The following is an 18,375-nucleotide window of genomic DNA, read 5'->3' as shown; positions in this document are numbered from 1 at the left end:
GAATGTGCCATTTCTTGAGCTTAGTTGCCACACTCAGCAATCTTGCACTCATGAACATAAGCAGGACCCTCTCCCATGCCTGCCTCCAAGGAGGCGAAAGCACCATTTGTGAAGAGAGAAGTTTTCTGGGTGCCCTTAAATCTGAGCATCTCTAACTGCCAGACATCTACCTCTCATGGTACCTAAGAGGATACTAGGTGGGTTGAAATAACAGCCCATCACCTGATGGGAAAATTCAGTTCTCCATCAGTCTTCCAGGTCACATCAAGACAAAAGATTCTATTTGGAACTAGTATATCCCCACCTAAACGTTGGCTACACTGTGAGCAGAGAGACTTTGTGCTCGGGGCCTTCGGGCAACAGTTGGTTCCACTAAACATAAGGACATCCTGTGCATTTCTTTCCTCTGGTCAATTGTTATTTGTGGGGAATGGCACTGATTTTCCACTGATGACAGTGACAAAAGTTTTCTTTTTTTGTTATTAATGTTTTTTATTTATTTTTGATAGAGAGAGTGTGCAAGTGGGAGAAGGGCAGAGAAAGAGGGGGACAGAGGATCCAAAGCGGACTCTGTGCTGACAGTAGTGAGCTTGATGTGGGGCTCAAACCCATGAACCATGAGATCATGACCTGAGTCGAAGTTTGTTGCTCACCTGACTGAGCCACCCAGGCACTCCTGACAAAAGTTTCTTTTTAAAATAAATGTGTTTGAGTTTTAATCAAGAAACTCATGAAGAAAAAAAAAACTCCTAAGATTAATTAAAGGACAGATAGGAACCATCTTGACAGTCATATTCAACTGATGCAGGTTTGGGAAATGCTGACCTCAGTCAGCCATTCTCAAACTTTCTGTTTCAGGACCTTTACACTCAAAAATGATTGAGATCCTCAATGAGTTTTGCCATTTACCATGTCAGAAGTGAAACTAAGTGAAACTAAGATTTTAATACTTACTTATTAATGCATTTTAAAAGAACAGTAATAAGCTCATTATGATAACATATACAACATATTTTGTGAAAAATAACTGTATTTTCCAAAACAAAAAAAAATTAGTGAGAAGAGTAATGTTGTTTTATATTTTTGCGAATCTCTTTAATGACTTAATTGAAGACAGCTGGATTCTCATCTGCTTCTGCATTCAGTCTGTTTTCATGTGATGTTTCAGTTAATGTATATGAAGAAATTCCAGCCTCACAGAGATAGGCTTTTGGGAAAAGGAAGGGTATTTTAATAGCCTTTTCAGACAATTGTAGATATTCTTCTTTGATACTACACCCAAACTTCACAAGTGATAGTGTATTCATTTGCTAGGGCTGCTATAACAAAATACCACAGACTGAGGAGCTTAAACAGCAGGAATGTATTTTCTTACAGTTCTGGAGGCCAGAAGTCCAAGATCAAGGCATCAGTAGGGTTGGGTGTCTTTGCAGGACTCTCTCCTCAGACTCTTCTCTCTGTGTCCTCCCATGGTCTTTCCTCCATACGCACACATCCCTGGTGTCTCTTTGTGTGGCCACATTTCCTCTACTTATAAGAACACCTGTCATATTCCAGTAGGGCCCACCCTAATGGCCTCATTTTAATTTAATTGACTCTTTAAAAGCCCTGTCTCCAAATACAGTCATATTCTGAGGTCCTAGGGGTGTTAGGACTGCACCATATGAATTCTGAAGAGACCATAACTAATAGCATCTTAAAAATTAGTTGCCACGAAGAACCTAAAGCCATGTTAATGAACTTATCCACCTTCACATTGAAATCCATTTTTTTCCCTCTCACACGGTGATGAATGTTTACCCATTCCTGCTTTTGTAACGTTATGCATTGGTATTCAGAAAATATTGGCTCGTTGAGTTATGCAGATCTTTCAAATATTTGCACATTTTGTTATAAAATATTTCCTAAAAATCGCATTTGTTATTCTACTCCTGACCTCATCAGAAACATCTTTGTCTTTGGGAAGCTGTCAGGCTCATGATGACAGAGACAGTTTTCCAAAATTCCAGTGTTTGCTCTGAAAGCTCAAACGTCATCATTGGCAACAAGTTACTGTCCGTTGTTGTCCTTGAAGTGATAGGCTCACTTTGTTCATTTTTGAGAAAATGTCTGCCAAGTACTCAAGTCTGAATAACCAACATTTGTCAGTTCTTTTATGCAAAAACGGCATTTCATGAAAACGGAGGCTAATTCAGCTTGCAACTCAAACAATCACACAACAGCTTTGCCTCTAATACCTGTTACACTTCACGGTACAGAAGTAATGCTCAATGAATGCTTTGCCTTTTCTGCTCCCAATGATTAATAAAACTCATCATGATTACTGCTTCACCCAAGACGTTCCCAAGTGAACCTGGCATTCTTCACCACAACTGTGTGGTGATGAAGAATACAGTGACTGCTGGGACAATCTGATTTGTCTCCCTCGATTCACCATTGCTTTTGCAGCAGCAGTGGAAATATCAACACAGTGAAGGTGGCAATAACATCCTACTGTTATTAGGGAAATAGTTTTGACTTTTCAGACCCTCTGCAATGGTCTTGGGACCCTCTCAGAGGCATGTGGGCCACACTATGAGAACTGCACCCTAGACAAAAATGCAGAGAATATTTGGGGCCAGATAGTGCAGAGCCTCAAAAATGACCTGAGTGCCAAAGTCATAAGAGCTGGATATGATCCCAGCTCTGCCAGTGTGGAACTAAACGGCCTTGGGTAAGTCACCACCCTCTGGAAGCCAGAGACTTCACACATGAAGAGTGGTAGGTGCTTCCTGCCCCCAACCCCAGGGTTGAGGAGGGGAGGAAATAAGGCCCAGATGTGAGAGCCTCTTGTAAATGGTAAAGCATAGCCCAGGCAGGAGGAACCAGCAGCAGTGGGGAATAAGGCAAAGTTATGTACTTTCACATCCTGGCTTAAGCCACTTATGATTGACAACACTGCCTGGATCCCTGTATTCCCCTGAAGAGACCTAAGAAGGCTAGACCTAGTGGCCCTGAAAGAGATGCCCAACTGGATCAGTGTCTTTGGGGTTCTGCTCTAAGTTACCCACCACCACATCTACGAGTTTGAAAGGAAAAGGCCTCCTAAAAGCCCAGAGCTCCTCTTGTCTCCTACCAGACAGATAGATACTCACCTGAGTCAAGTAGAAATCTAGAACCCCATGGGAAGTATCAAGCATGTCAGGAATTCTGATTTGATCTGCTTATCAGTGTTAAGAAGATAGAGGTGATTCTTGAAAACTCAAGCGAAATGAGAAGCACTTGTTGAGAGGGTTTCAGGTGGGATTCTGCCTCCAGGAAGATAGAATTTTCTTTTTCCTATTTGTCTCACTAAATGCAACGAAAATCCCTGGACATTATATATAAAACAAACACTAGAAAACTATGGGGAGAGGAAGTTAAGATGGCAGAGCAGCATGGAGACACTCAGCTTGTCTCATCCCTGAAATGCAGCTAGATCAGCATCAAATAATTTTGCAGAACTAGGAAATTGAGGATTAAAACAACAATCTGCATAACTTGAGCCACAGAACTCAGCAGGTACACAGTGTGGAGAGGTGAACTGGGGGAGAGAAAAGCTGTGGAGGGTAGGGAGCTGGTTTTGTGGAAAGAAGACAGAGGGGGAGAGTGCAGGACAACACTCCCCCGAAAGTAGCTGGAGAGAGAGAGAACAAATGAAAACACTTGAAGGGGACTGAACAAGAAATCTGTTCTCCAAAACCACTGACAGAAAGAAAGGAGAGGGTTTCAATGCTACCAGGACTCTATAAACAGTGGAGCACAAAGTCTGAAGTTCTGGAGTTCAGTGCCTGGTGGTGCTCTGATGGGGAAGTAGGGTGAATCTCCAAGAACAGGCAGAGGGGTCTGAGGGGTCCATGTGCACATGGAGAGAAGCAGTTCCCCTGCTTGGAGTGCCTTTGGTAGAGGCCATACGGCCTCCCAACAGGCAAAGGTCCTAGAGACCCTGGAGAGCAGCCACAATTTGCTGGTATTGGGAGAAAGTCACCAGAGTACAGTGAAACCTGTATATTGTGATTCATAATCTCTGAACCTCTGCCACTGTTTGATCAAACGAACGTTTTCTGGGGCAAGCTGGCACCCGCCCATTGCTCAGCAAGACCCCCCCCCCCGCCCCACATAATCAGTGTGGGCCACGCTGTGGGGGTCTCTGAAAACTGAGGATTTGAAACACAAACCCATCTGAGATAAAACTTTGAAAGGAGGTGCCGCCTGGCAGGCAGATGGCTTAGACATGGACAGGATAGCAGTGAGGAATGGATGGAGGTCTGAGACAAAGGAAGGGTGCTTGATTGCGGGTTGGTGAGAGTGTGAAGTTCCTGTGCCAAAGACTAGAGAGCTGGGTGGAGCCATTTCCACCTCTCCTGTGCACATGCATGCTCTCTGATCCACTCCAGTAAGCGAAGCTGTGCCATATAGTAGATAATGGAGCCACTACACCAAGCCCCGCCCCACTGCATCCTCCAAGCATATCAGCTAGAAAATTAGCACAAGTCACTCCACCTGCTTTGTGTACAGACTTTAGAGTAGTTCATATTTTCAGTTCTAGGGGAAATTGGATGTAACTTCCTTTGGGTTTCATTCTGTTTGCTGTTTCATTTATTAGTTCATTCTGTTGCTTCTGTTTTTGTTTAAATTGTTTTTTTCCCCTGTATTTTCTTTTCCTTGGATATAGAAAAAGAAATTTTTATTTGTATTTTTTTAATTTTAATTTTTTTCTTATTTTTACTTTATTTTTATTTTTAAAAATTTTTTATTCTATTTCATTTTATTTAATTCATTTTATTGTTTTATATTATATGTTTTTTTAATTTTTAAATTTTTTCTTACATTTTTTTCTTTTCTTTCTTTTCTTTCCCTTTTTTCTCCATTCTATCAAGCTTCTTTCAACAAGCAGACCAAAACACACCTAGGATCTAGGTTCTTTTATTTGATTTTTTTTTATTTTTAATTTTAATTTTTTATTTTATTAATTTTTTCTTCCTCCAAAATGATAAAATGAAGGAATTAACCCCAAATAAATATCAGGAAGCAATGACAGCCAGGGGCTTAATCAACACAGATATAAGTAAGATGTCTGAACTAGAATTTAGAACCTTGGTAATAAGAATACTAGCTGGGGTTGAAAAAAAGGCCTAGAATCTCTTTCTGTGGAGATAAAAGAAGTAAAATATAGACAGAACGAAATTAAAAATGCTATAACTGAGATGCAATCTCAAATGGTGCCACAATAGCAAGGATGGATGAAGCAGAGCAGTGAATCAGTGATATAGAAGATGAAATTATGGAGAATAATGAAGAAAAAAAAGAGGGAAACAAAGGCAAAAGAGCATGATACAGGTATTAGAGATCTCAGTGGCTTATTAAAAATGAATAACATCTGAATCATAGGAGTCCCAAAACATGCAGAGAGAGAAAAGGGGGCAGAAGGTTTATGTGAGAAAATTATAGTGGAAAACTTTCCTAATCTGGGGAAGGACAGACATCAAAATCCAAGAAGCACAGAGAACTCCCATTAGATTCAATAAAAACCGACCACCACCAAGGCATATCATAGTCAGATTCACAAAACACACAGACAAGGAAAGAATTGTGGAAGCAGCAAGGGGAAAAAAATTCCTTAACCTGTAAGGGAAAAAAGATAAGGTTTGCCGTAGACCTATCCACAGAAACTTGGCAGGCCAGAAAGGAGTGGCAGGATATGTTCAACATGCTGAATCAGAAAAATATGCAGCTAAGAATTCTTTATCCAGCAAGGCTGTCTTTCAAAATAGGAGAAATAAAGAGTTTCCCCAGACAAACAAAAACTAAAGGACTTCATGATCACTAAACCAGTCCTGCAAGAAATTTTAAGGGGGGTCCGTTGGAGAAATGATGAATCAGTACAAAAAAGATCAAAAGCAACAAGGATTAGAAAGGACCAGAAAACATCACCATAAACACCAACTCTACAGGCAGCACAAAGGCACTAAATTCATATCTTTCAGTACTCACTCTAAGTGTCAATGGACTAACTGTTCCAATCAAAAGATACAGGGTATCCGAATGGATAAGAAAACAAGACCCATCTATATGCTGCTTGCAAGAGACCCATTTTAGACCTAAAGACACCTTCAGATTGAAAGTAAGGGGATGGAGAACCATCTATCTATCATGCTAATGGTCATCAAGTATGGCTAGCTGGAGTAGCCATACTTATATCAGACAAACTAGATTTTAAAATAAAGAGTGTAACAAGAGATGAAGAAGGGCATTATATCATAATTAAGGGGGTCTGTCCACAAAAAAGACCTAACAATTGTAAATATTTACACCTCCAATGTGGAAGCACCCAAATATATAAATCAATCACAAATATAAAGAAACTCATTGATAATAATACCACAATAGTAGGGAACTTCAACACCCCACTCACAACAATGTACAGATCATCTAAGCAGAAAATCAACAAGGAATCAATGACTTCGAGTGACACACTGGACTGGATGGATTTAACAGGCATATTCAGAACATTTCATCCTAAAGCAGCAGAATACATTCTTCTTGAGTGCACACGGAACATTATCCAGAATAGATCACATACTGGGACACAAATCAGCCCTCAACAAGTACAGAAAGATTGAGATCATACCTTGCATATTTTCAGACCACAATACTATGAAACTCGAAATCAGCCACAAGAAAAAATTTAGAAAGACCATAAGCACTTGGAGATTAAAGAACATCCTACTAAAGAATGAATGGGTTAACCAAGAAATTAAAGAGGAATTTGAAAAGTACACGAAAACCAATGAAAATGAAAACACCAGAGCACAAAACCTCTGGGATGCAGCAAAGGCGGTCATAAGAAGGAAGAATATAACAATCCAGGCCTTCCTAAAGAAGGAAGAAAGGTCTCAAATACACAACCTCACCTTACACCTAAAAGGGTTGGAAAAAGAACAGCAAATAAAGCCTAAAACCAGCAGAAGTGAAATAATAAAGATTAGAGCAAAAACCAATGATATTAATTAAAAAAAAAGCAGATCAGTGAAACCAGGAGTTGGTTCTTTGAAAGAATTAACAAAATTGATAAATCTCTAACCAGATTGATAAAACAGAAAAAGGAAAGGATCCAAATAAATAAAATCAAGAATGAAAGGGGAGAGATCACAATCAATACCACAGAAATGCAAACAATAGTAAGAGACTATAATGAGAAATACATGGCAACAAATTGGGCAATCTGGATGAAATGGACAAATTCCTAGAAACATATAAACTACTAAAACTGAAACAGGAAGAAATAGATAATTTGAACAGACCCACTACCAGTGAAGAAATTAAATCAGTAATCAAAAACCTCTCAAAAAACAAGAGTCCAGGGCTAGATGGTTTTTCAGGGAAATTCTACCAGATATTTAAAGAAGAGTTAACACCTATTCTTTTGAATCTGTTCCAAAAAATAGAAATGGAAGGAAAACTTCCAAACTCATTCTACAAGGCCAGCCTTACCTTGATTCCAAAACCAGACAAAGACCCCAGAAAAAAGAGAACTGCAGACCAATTTCCCTGATGAACATGGATGCAAAATTTCTCAAAAAGATATTAGCAAACCAGATCCAACAATACATTAAAAGAATTATTCACCATGATCACATGGGATTTATTCCTGGGATGCAAGGCTTGTTCAATATCTGCAAATCAATCAATGTGATACATCACGGTAATAAAATAAAGCATAAGAACCACATGATCCTCTCAATAGATGCAGAAAAGGCCTTTGAGAAAATAAACCCAAGAATGTAGGAAAAGAAGGATCATTTCTCAAGATCATAAAGGCCATATATAAAAGATCCTCCACTAATATCATCCTCAATGGGGAAAAACTGAGAGCTTTCCCTCTAAGGTCAGGAACATGACAAAGATGTCCACTCTCACCACTCTTATTCAACATAGTTTTGGAAGTCCTAGCCTCAGCCACTAGACAACCCAAAGAAATAAAAGGCATCCAAATTGGCAGGGAGGAAGTCAAACTTTTCACCCTTCACAGATGACATGATACTCTGTGTGGAAAACCCAAAAGACTCCACCAAAAACCTGCTAGAACTGATCCATGAATTCAGCAAACTCGCATGATATAAAATCAATGTACAGATATCCATTTCATTTCTATACACCAATAATGAAGCAGCAGAAAGAGAAATCAAGACTCTATCCCAGTTACAGTTGCACCAAAAACCATAAAATACCTAGGAATAAACCTAACCAAAGAAGTGAAAAATCTATATGCTGAAAACTATAGAAAGTTTATGAAAGAAATTGAAGAAGACACACAAAAAAATGGAAAAACATCCTATGTTCATGGATAAGAAGAACAAAGATTGTTAAAATGTCAGTACTACCCAAAACAATCTACATTTTCAATCCCTATCAAAATAGCACTAGCATTCTTCACAGAGTTAGGACAAACAATCCTAAAATGTGTAGGAAACCAGAAAACACCCTGAATAGCCAAAGCAATCCTTAAAAAGAAAACCAAACTAGAGGCATCACAGTCCTGGACTTCAAGCTGTATTACAAAGCTGTAATCATTAAGACAGTATGGGACTGGCACAAAAACAGACACATAGATCATTGGAACCCAGAAATAGACCCATAAACATGGCCAACTAATCTTTGACAAAGCAGGAAAGAATGTCCAATGGAAAAAAGACAGTCTCTTCAGTAAATGGTGTTGGGAAAATTTGACAGCGACTTGCAGAGGAATGAACTTGGACCACTTTCTTACACCATACACAAAAATGAACTCAAAATAGATAAAAGACCTAAACATAAGAAAGGAAGCCATCAAAATCCTAGAGGAGAAAACCGGCAACAACCTCCTTGACTCTGACTGCAGCAACTTTTTACTTGACACGTCTCCAGAGGCAAAGGAAACAAAAGCAAAAATGAACTATTGGGACCTCATCAGTATAAAAAGTTCTGCTCATCAAAGAAACAGTCAGCAAAACTAAAAGGCAACCGACAGAATGGGAGAAGATATTTGCAAATGATATATCAGATAAAGGGTCAGTATCCAAAATCTGTAAAGAACTTATCCACATCAACACCCAAAAAACAAATAATCCAGTGTAGAAATGGGCATAAGACATGAATAGACAGTTTCCAAAGAAGACGTACAGATGGCTAACAGACACATGAAAAGATGCCCAACATCACTCATCATTAGGGAAATACAAATGAAAACCACAATGAGATACCACCTCACAACTGTGAGGCTAAAATTAACAACTCAGGCAACAACAGATGTTGGTGAGGATGTGGAGAAAGAAGGCCCCTTTTGCACTGCTGATGGGAAAGCAAACTGTGCAGCCACTCTGGAAAACAGTATGGAGGTTCCTCAAAAAATTAAAAATAGAACTGCCCTATGACCCAGGAATTGCACTACTAGGTTTTTATCCAAAGGATACAGAAATGCTGTTTTGAAGGGGCACACGCACCCCAGTGTTTATAGCAGCATTATCAACAATAGTCAAAGTATGAAAAGAGCCCAAATGTCTTTTGACTGATGAATGGATAAAGATGTGGTGTGTGTGTGTGTGTGTGTGTGTGTACAATGGAATATATTTATATATATTCCATTATATAATATATATGTAATATATATATATATATTCCATTATATAATATATATGTAATATATATATATATATATATGTAATAGAATATTACTCAGCCATCAAAAAGAATGAAATCTTGCCATTTGCAACAATGTGGATGGAACTAGAGTGTATTATGGTAAGCGAAATAAGTCAGAGAAAGACAAAAATATAATTTCACTCATATGTGGAATTAAAGATACAAAACAGATGAACATAAGGGAAGGGAAGCAAAAATAATACAAAAACAGAGACAAACCATAAGAGACTCTTAAATACAGAGAACAAACTGCGGGTTGCTGGAAGGGTGTTGGGTGGGGGGATGGGCTAAATGGGGGAGGGGGATTAAGGAGGACACTTGTTGGGATGAGCACTGGGTGTTATATGTAAGTGATAAATCACTAAATTCTATTCTTGAAATCATTATTACACTATATGGTAACTAACTTGGATTTAAATTTTTAAAAAAGATGAAAAATAAAATAAAACTTTCCATAAGTTAAAAAAGAAAAGAAAAGAGAAAACTCTGAAAGACAGAGAAAGGACAAGCCTGCAAGGGACCTGAGGACCCAAGAAACAACACAGTAGTGAGTTTGTAGTGGTGGTGGTTTTTCTTCATATATCACAGTGTTGGAGAAAGAAGCCAGAGATGAGAAAATGCCAATAGGTAGTTGAGGGGTAGGGGGAAGCCTGTTATCTCTAGCTAAAGAACAAGGAAGGGGACAGCCTAGCAAAACTGACACTTTTAGACAAAAACTGCTGTACTCCAGCCAAACACCATAGAAAACATTTATGGCCCTACATGCACCAGCAGTGATCCTGTGGGGAGACTAGACTTTTAACTTCATCAGACTATGAGGCAACCCCAAGTCCCACACTGGGTGGTGTCAGAGAATGCCAAGTAGGGAGCCAGGGCTTTTTTTTCCCACTAGGTGGTAATAAGACCTCACCTCCAGCCCCCAGGGTACCAGTGGAGACCACACTGGGAACAGTAACAAGTCATTCCTACTCCTCCTAGCCAGGGAAGTATCAGTCAGGGCCTAATTGGGAGCTGTCATTCCCAAACCCCCTTCTTTTGCTGGTGCTGTGTCATGGAAGCCTGCTGAAACAAAGGTTTAAATAAGATCCAAGGCCCATAACCTCATATCCCAAATCCCCACATTTCAATTAAAATTCCCCAATGCCAAGAACTAATTCATTCAGTCTTAAACTGAATGAAAAAAAGGCAATCAGTAGATGCCAACATTGAGATGGCAAAAATGTTGGAATTATCTGACCAAGATTTTAAAGTAACCATCATAAAAAATGCTTCAAGGAACAGTTATGAACACACTTGAAACTGATAAGAAAAAAAAAGAAAAAGAAAGTCCTGGCAAAGAAATAGAAGACTTAGAGAAGAGCCAAATGGAAATATTAGAACAGAAAAATATGATAACTGAAATTAAAAGAAAAAAAAACCTCAATGGATGTGCTTAACAGCAGACTAAAGGGGACAAAGGAAGGAATCATTGAACTGGAAATATAGAACAAAAGAAACTGTCTATCTGAATAGCATATTAAGCTTAAAAAAATAAAGCCAGGGAGCCTGGGTGGCTCAGTTGGTTAAGCGTCTGACTTTGGCTCAGATCATGACCTCACGGCTTGTGGGTTTGAGCCCCGCATCAGGCTCTCTGCTGACAGCTCAGAGCCTGGAGCCTGCTTCAGATTCTATCTCCCTCTCTCTTTCTGCCCCGCCCCTGCTCATGCTCTGTCTCTCTGTCTCTCAAAAATAAATAAACATTTAAAAAAAGAAAAATAAAGCCTGAGAGACCTGTGGGACTGTAACAAAAGTTCTAATGTTTATGTCATTGAACTCCTAGGAGATGAGAAAAGGAGTGGGGCTGAAAAAGTACGTGAAGAAAAAAATGGCTGGCAACTCCCCAGATCTGGTAAAAACAAAACAAAACAAAACAAAACAAAACAAAACAAAAATGTCATAAACTTACTGACTCATGAAGCTATGAAAACTCCAAAGAAGATAAACCCAAAGAAATGCACATCAAGACTCAAAATAGTAAACTTCTGAAAACTAAAAAAAAACAAACAAACAAACAAACAAAAAAAAAACACGTGAAAGCAATGGAAGGAAAATGACAACTCACTGATAGTGGGGAAACAATTTGAAGGACAGTGGATTTCTCATTAGAAACCCTAGAGGCCAGAAGGAAGTGGTACAACAGTTTTCAAATGCTGAAAGGAAAGAACTGTCAACTGAGAACCCTATTACCAGGAAAACTATCCCTCAGACATGAAGGGGAATCGAGATCTCAGATGAAAGGAAACTGAGAATTTGTTGCCAGAAGATCAGCCCTAAAATAACAGAAAGGAGTTCTCCAGACAGAAAGGAAACAATTTTTTAGAAAGGAATCTTAGAACACCTGGAAGGAAAAAAGAATATGTATGGTAAGCAAAAATATTGCTAAATGCAATACACATTCTTTCTCCTCTTGAGCTTTCTAAATTATGTTTGGTGGTCAAAGCAAAACTACAACACTTATAGATGTGGTTGTGTTTGTAGAAAGACAAACAGAAAACAAAAAATAAAAGGATAGACTTAAAATTTAACATATCAATAATTACATTAAATTATTAATGTAATAGACCTAATAGTTGCATGGGAGAATTTTACCAAATGTTTAAAAAATTAACACCAATTCTACGCAATGTCTTCCAGTAAATAGAAGCAGAGGGAACGCTTTCAGTTCAATGTATGAGGCTAGTATTACCCTGATATCAAAACCAGACAACAGCATAAAAAAATGAAACTATAAGCCAACCTCCCTCATGAATACAGATGTGAAAAATCCTTCACAAAACATTAGCAATGAGAATTCAGTAATATATAAAAATAATTATGCTTCAGGACCCACTAGTGTTTATTCAAGAATGCAAGGTTGCTTTAACTTTTAAAAATCAGCTAATATAATCCACCATGTTAATGGGCTGAAGAAGAAAAATCACATGATCATATGCATCAATGCAGGAAGCATTTGATAAAATTCATTACTCATTCATGATCTAATGCTTAGAAAAATATGAATAGAGAACTTCCTCAACTTGATGAAGAATACTGACAAAAACCTACAGTTAACATTATACTTAATGATGAAAGACTGAATCCTATCTCCTAAAACTGGGAACAAAACAAGGATGTCAGCTCTCACCACTTGCCTTCAAATAGTGCTGGGCAGTCTAGTCAGTGCAGTGAGACAAGACAAGAAAAGGCATGCAGATTGGAAAGGAAGAAACAAAATTGTCCCTATGTAGAGATAAAGTCATTGTCTACATTAAAAAACTCCAAAGGAATCTACCAAAGCAAGGAGGCAAACAAACAAAACAAAACAAAAACCCTGCTGGAACTAATAACCAAGTTCAGGAAGGTCACAGGATACAAAATAAACATACCAAAACATTGTTGTATGTCTGTAGACTAGCAAAGAACATGTGGGCACCAAAATTAAAAACATAAGGCCGTTTATAATCACACAAAAAAAATATAGGTGTAAATTTAACAAAACATGCACAAGACTTATATTCTGAAGACTACAAGATACTGATGAGAAAAATCAAAGAAGATCTAAATGAATGAAGTGGCCCTAGTATGTTCATGGATCGGAAGACTCAAGATAATAAAGATGTCAATTCTGTGCAGTTCCTATCAAAATCCCAGCAAAATTTTTGTAAATGTGAAAAATATTATTCTAAAAATTATGTGGAAAGGCAAGGGAGCTAGAACAGCTGAAGCTGTTTTGAAAAAGAAGAATAAAATGAGAAGAATCATCCTACTTCATTTCGAGACTTATCTAGAAACGAAGGCTGTGTGGTGTTGACAGAAGGATGACACATGGATTAATGGAATGGAACAGAGGACCCAGAAATAGACCCACACAACTGACTAATATTTGACAAAGGTACAAAAGCAATTCAATGAAAGAAAGGTAATAACCTTTTCAACAAATAATGCTGAAGCAAATTGGACATCCATAGGCAAACAAGAGCAACAAGAAAAAATCCGCCTAAGTCTCACATGTTACACAAAAATTGGCTCAAATGGATCATAGACTTAACAAACAAAATTTATTTTATTTTTTTTATTATATGAAATTTATTGTCAAATTGGTTTCCATACAACACCCAGTGCTCACCCCAAAAGGTGCCCTCCTCAATACCCATCACCCACCCTCTCCTCCCTCCCACCCCCCATCAACCCTCAGTAACAAACAAAATTTAAAACTGCAAAACTTTTAGAAGAAAAATTAGGAAAATAATTCACGTTAGACTTAATCCCAAAAATATCCATAAAAAGTAAAAAGTAGATACAGTGATCAAAAAGAATGAAATCTTGCCATTTGCAACATTGTGGATGGAACTAGAATGTATTATGCTAAGCGAAATAAGTCTGTCAGAGAAAGACAAATATTTGATTTCACTTATATGTGAATTTTAAGAAACACAACAGGTGAACATAGGGGAAGGGAAAGAAAAATAAAATAATATAAAAACAGAGAGGGAGGCAAACCATAAGAGACTCTTAAATATAGAGAACAAACTGAGGGTTGCTGGAGGGGAGGTGGGAGGGATGATGGGCTAAATGCGCAATGGGCATTAAGGAGGGCACTTGTTGGGATGAGCACTGGGTGTTATATGTAAGTGATGAAACACTAAATTCTGTTCCTGAAACTAGTACTACACTATATGTTAACTAACTTGAATCGTAATTAAATACTTAGGTAGGTGATAGATGATAGATAGATAGATAGATAGATAGATAAGATAGATAAAAAGATAAAGTTATCTTTACCAAAATTAAAAGCTTTTGTACTACAAAACACTTTGTCAAGAGGAAGAAAAACAAGCTACAAGCTGGGAGAAAGTATTTGCAAACCATGGAATCTGACAAAGTACTAGTAGCTGACATAAATTTTAAAACTCTCAAAATTCCACTGTTAAACATATGTAACAATCCAACCCCAAAAATGGGCAAAAGTCACGAAGGGACATTTCTCCAAAGATGTGCAGATAGATGGCAAATACACACATGAAAATATGTTCAACATCATTAGCCAATAACGAAATACAAGTTAAAACCACAATGAGATATTTTACACCTATCAGAATGGCAAAAATAAAAAATCATACCAAATGCTGAGCAGGATGCAGAAAAATTAGATCATTCATAGGTGGGTGAGAATATCAATTAGTACATAGCCATTCTTGAAAAACAGTTTGGACGTTTCTTTTATTTTTTAAGTTTATTTATTTATTTTGGATGGGGGGAAGGCTGGGCAGAGAGGAAGAGAGAATCCCAAGCAGGCTCCACGCGCACACTGTCAGTGCAAAGACTGACACAGGGCTCGGCTCAGTCTCACAGTGAAATTATGACCTGAGCCAAAACCAAGAGTCAGATGCTTCATCAACTCAGCAACCCAGGCTCCCTTGGGCATTTCTTTTAAATTTTTTTTTAACGTTTTTATTTATTTTTGAGACAGAGACAGAGCATGAACAGGAGAGGGTCAGAGAGAGGGAGACACAGAATCTGAAACAGACTCCAGGCTCTGAGCTGTCAGCACAGAGCCCGATGTGGGGCTCGAACTCACGGACCGCAAAGTCATGACCTGAGCCAAAGTCCGACGCTTAACCGACTGAGCCACCCAGGCGCCCCTGGGCATTTCTTTTAAACACACATGCACACACACACACACACACACACACACACACAACTAAATATGCAACTACCCCACAACCCAATTGCACTCTTGGGCATTTATCCCAAATAAATGAAAATTTATGTTCACACAAAAACCCTGTACACAAATGCTTATAGTAGCTTTACTCATTATAGCCAAAAACTGGTAATAACCCAGATCTCCTTTAGTAGATGAATGGATAAACTGTGGTCCATCCACATCATGGAATTCTACTCAGCAATAAAAAAGAGTGAACTATTGATATGCACAACAACCTGAGGAATCTCCAGGGAATTAGGCTGAGTGAAGAAAGCCGATCTCCAAAGGTCACATATTGTGTGATTCCATTTATAGAACATCATTGAAAGATCAATTTTATAGAGATGAGAACAGAATCATGATTTCCAGGAGTTAGGGATGAAGGCAGGAAGGGAACGGATGTGACTATCAAGGAGGGGCCCAAGGAAGCCATGCTGGTAGAACAGATGTGTATCTAGATTGTGGTGGGGCTTACATAAAACTACAAAGTGATAATATTGCATAGACCTACACACACACACACACACACACACACACACACACACAAGTACATGTAACCTTGGTGAAATTTGAATTAGCTCCAGGGACTGTACTAATGTCACGTGCCTCGTTTTGCCAGAGCACTAAGCGTGAGATGTTGACTCAGGTCAGCTGGGGGAAGGTGCATGAGAGCTCATCGTGGTACAAGATGCTAGCACTGGGGTCAGCCAGAGGAAGGTTCCCTGCACCTCCCTGTGCTGTGAGATGCTAGCACTGGGGTCAGCTGGGGGAATGAGCACTGGACCTCCCTATACATTTCTTTAAAGCTTGCTTTGAATGGACAGTTATCTCAAAATAGAAAGTTACAAATGAATAAATGGATAGATAGGTACAGAAAGGGAACCTGATACAGGAGAGACATTTAGCTCTCTTCTGCTATTTATTAAACACATCTACAAGCGAAGGCATTTACACATATTATACTTCCGTTACTCCTCTCAAAACTCCTGAATAATAGGTATTAGTATTTCTGTCCTGCAGATGGAGAAGCAGACTCAGAAACATAAAGCCTCTTGCTCCAAGGCCTCTGTGCACACCCCTGCCCACTCTGTCCCACTCCTTCTGCCCTTGAAGGCCGCACCAGCCAGCAGATGAAATACCCCATCTGACACCCTGCTGGTAATGGACTTGCTCCCCTAAGAGGGCCTGAGGCCTGGGAGGTCTTGACGGGGAAGTCAGGGGGTGTGTCCCCATATGGCAAGGTCAGCTCCTGGGAGGTATTTGGGGAACTGAGCCGCTCCTGCTTCTCCTCTGTCTCCATCTACCCCTGACGCAGGCCCTCACCCAGTGCTGGTGCCTAGGTCCCACTCCACTGCACTGTTCCCTTCCTGTTCTTTCCTGACTGGCTCCCCATCGGGTCACCCACCCCTAACCAATGCCATCTCCCCTTTTCCAGAGCTGAACTTCATCACCCAGTCCCCAGAGCCAGCAAGATATGGGCCCCATTTCCTGAATCCTGGCGCCTTTCATTTAACCAGAAGACGCAGAGGGGTAAGTTGGAGATGGGTTTGGCTGGGGTGGGAGTGGGATAGATGTGGAAGAGGGCACTGTTGGGGGGCTGCTAAATGGAGGGTCAGCTGAGCAAGAAAGCAGAGTTTGATGGCAGCTCCCTTCCCTCTGCAACCTCAGAGAAGACACATGAATTATTTATGCACCATTGTTTTGGTTTGGGAAAACTGCCCCACATCCTTTTGCATTTAAATAGGGATTATGGCCTAGAAGTTGCAGAAGGAAGGCAGCATCACTTGTCATCGTGAGCTGAGTCTCACCCTTATATGTAAAATGGGGGACAATGGCAGCATCTCCCTCTTGTGAAGTCCAAGCAAAGATGACCCATGTAAGGTGCTTAGCAGAGTTGCTGGAACCTAGTAGGTGCTCAATAAATGCTTGCAGAATGGACAGACACACTAGGTGCCTAATATGTGTTTGTTAAATGGGGCGGCCCTCTCTCTGGTGTCACAATCCCACTCAACCTTCTGGGGCCAGCCCATCTGGCAGTTCTGTAAGATTTCTCCTGCTCCTCACTGGGAAGCATGTCTTTCTCTGTATTCCTGAAGCCCATTCTTTGGGGCTCTGTTATTGCCTTGCTCAGTCCACCTTGCATTAATACACCTGTGAACCTCAAAGCCCAGGCCTGCACCCCCTACCCCCCCCCCATGTCAGGAACCAGAGTTCATGCAGCTCATCTTTCGGCATCAGACCCAACTTACCTTCAGAAAGACTGTCCTCTGAGCCAGAGCTGAGTCAGCATCTCACCTGACCTTCCCATGCAGTGTTGTTAGTCCTTTCACAGATGGGAAGACTGACCCAGAGAGAAGTAACCTCCCAGACAGGAGCAGGGGGAACCATGATGCGCCTCCAAGATTCTGCGCTCAATGCCTGCTACCCCACTCTGCCTGGGCTGAGGGAGAGGAATACCTCTGGACAGAACTGGGGAGGGAGCAGACAGGCAGACTGGCCACGCACCTCTGTCCCCTGCCTCACAGATCACCCAGGCTTCTGGCTTTGCTGAAGTTTTGTTTCTCGCCCCAGCACTTCGGGGCTAACCAGATTGTTTCCAAACATGTTACATAATTGCTCACATATTTATTTATGCCATCTCTTGAATATTAAACGATCGATAATATGGAACAGAAACATGGGTGTTTAAACCCAGAAGCTTTTGACAAGCGTGGGTGGGGAAGGAGGTTGAAGAGAGCCATCTCTGAGCCATTTATGGGAGGAGAAGGTGACATTCCCCGCCCCGCCCCTCTTCATTTCCCAAGATGACTTGAAAGGCTTCCCAGGCCCATGGTTGACAATTGCCTAGCAGAGTTTTCACTGTGGGGTTTAGCTGCTTTTATTACATAATGAAAAAGATGCATTATCATTTCCTAAAGGATGCCTAAAGCCAGAGCCTGACCACCTGTTTA

The 18,375-nt window shown here is 39.9% G+C and overlaps 1 protein-coding gene across 18 annotated transcripts in view; it reads left to right on the top strand.

The window, feature by feature from the left end:
- Positions 1-18,375, top strand: part of ATP2B2 (ATPase plasma membrane Ca2+ transporting 2) — a 424,560-nt gene that overhangs the window by 201,223 nt on the left and 204,962 nt on the right. For all 18 annotated transcript variants that reach the window (XM_045493803.1, XM_045493802.1, XM_045493801.1 and 15 more), the window contains one exon: positions 16,860-16,954. The gene's annotated coding sequence lies outside the window, so the exon portion shown is untranslated. The remainder of the gene's footprint in view (positions 1-16,859; positions 16,955-18,375) is intronic.

This window comes from Leopardus geoffroyi, chromosome A2 (genome assembly GCF_018350155.1).
Source record: "Leopardus geoffroyi isolate Oge1 chromosome A2, O.geoffroyi_Oge1_pat1.0, whole genome shotgun sequence".
Taxonomy (NCBI): Eukaryota; Metazoa; Chordata; class Mammalia; order Carnivora; family Felidae; genus Leopardus; species Leopardus geoffroyi.
Note: the sequence above shows the minus strand (reverse complement) of the source record. Positions and strands in the feature narration are given on the sequence as shown.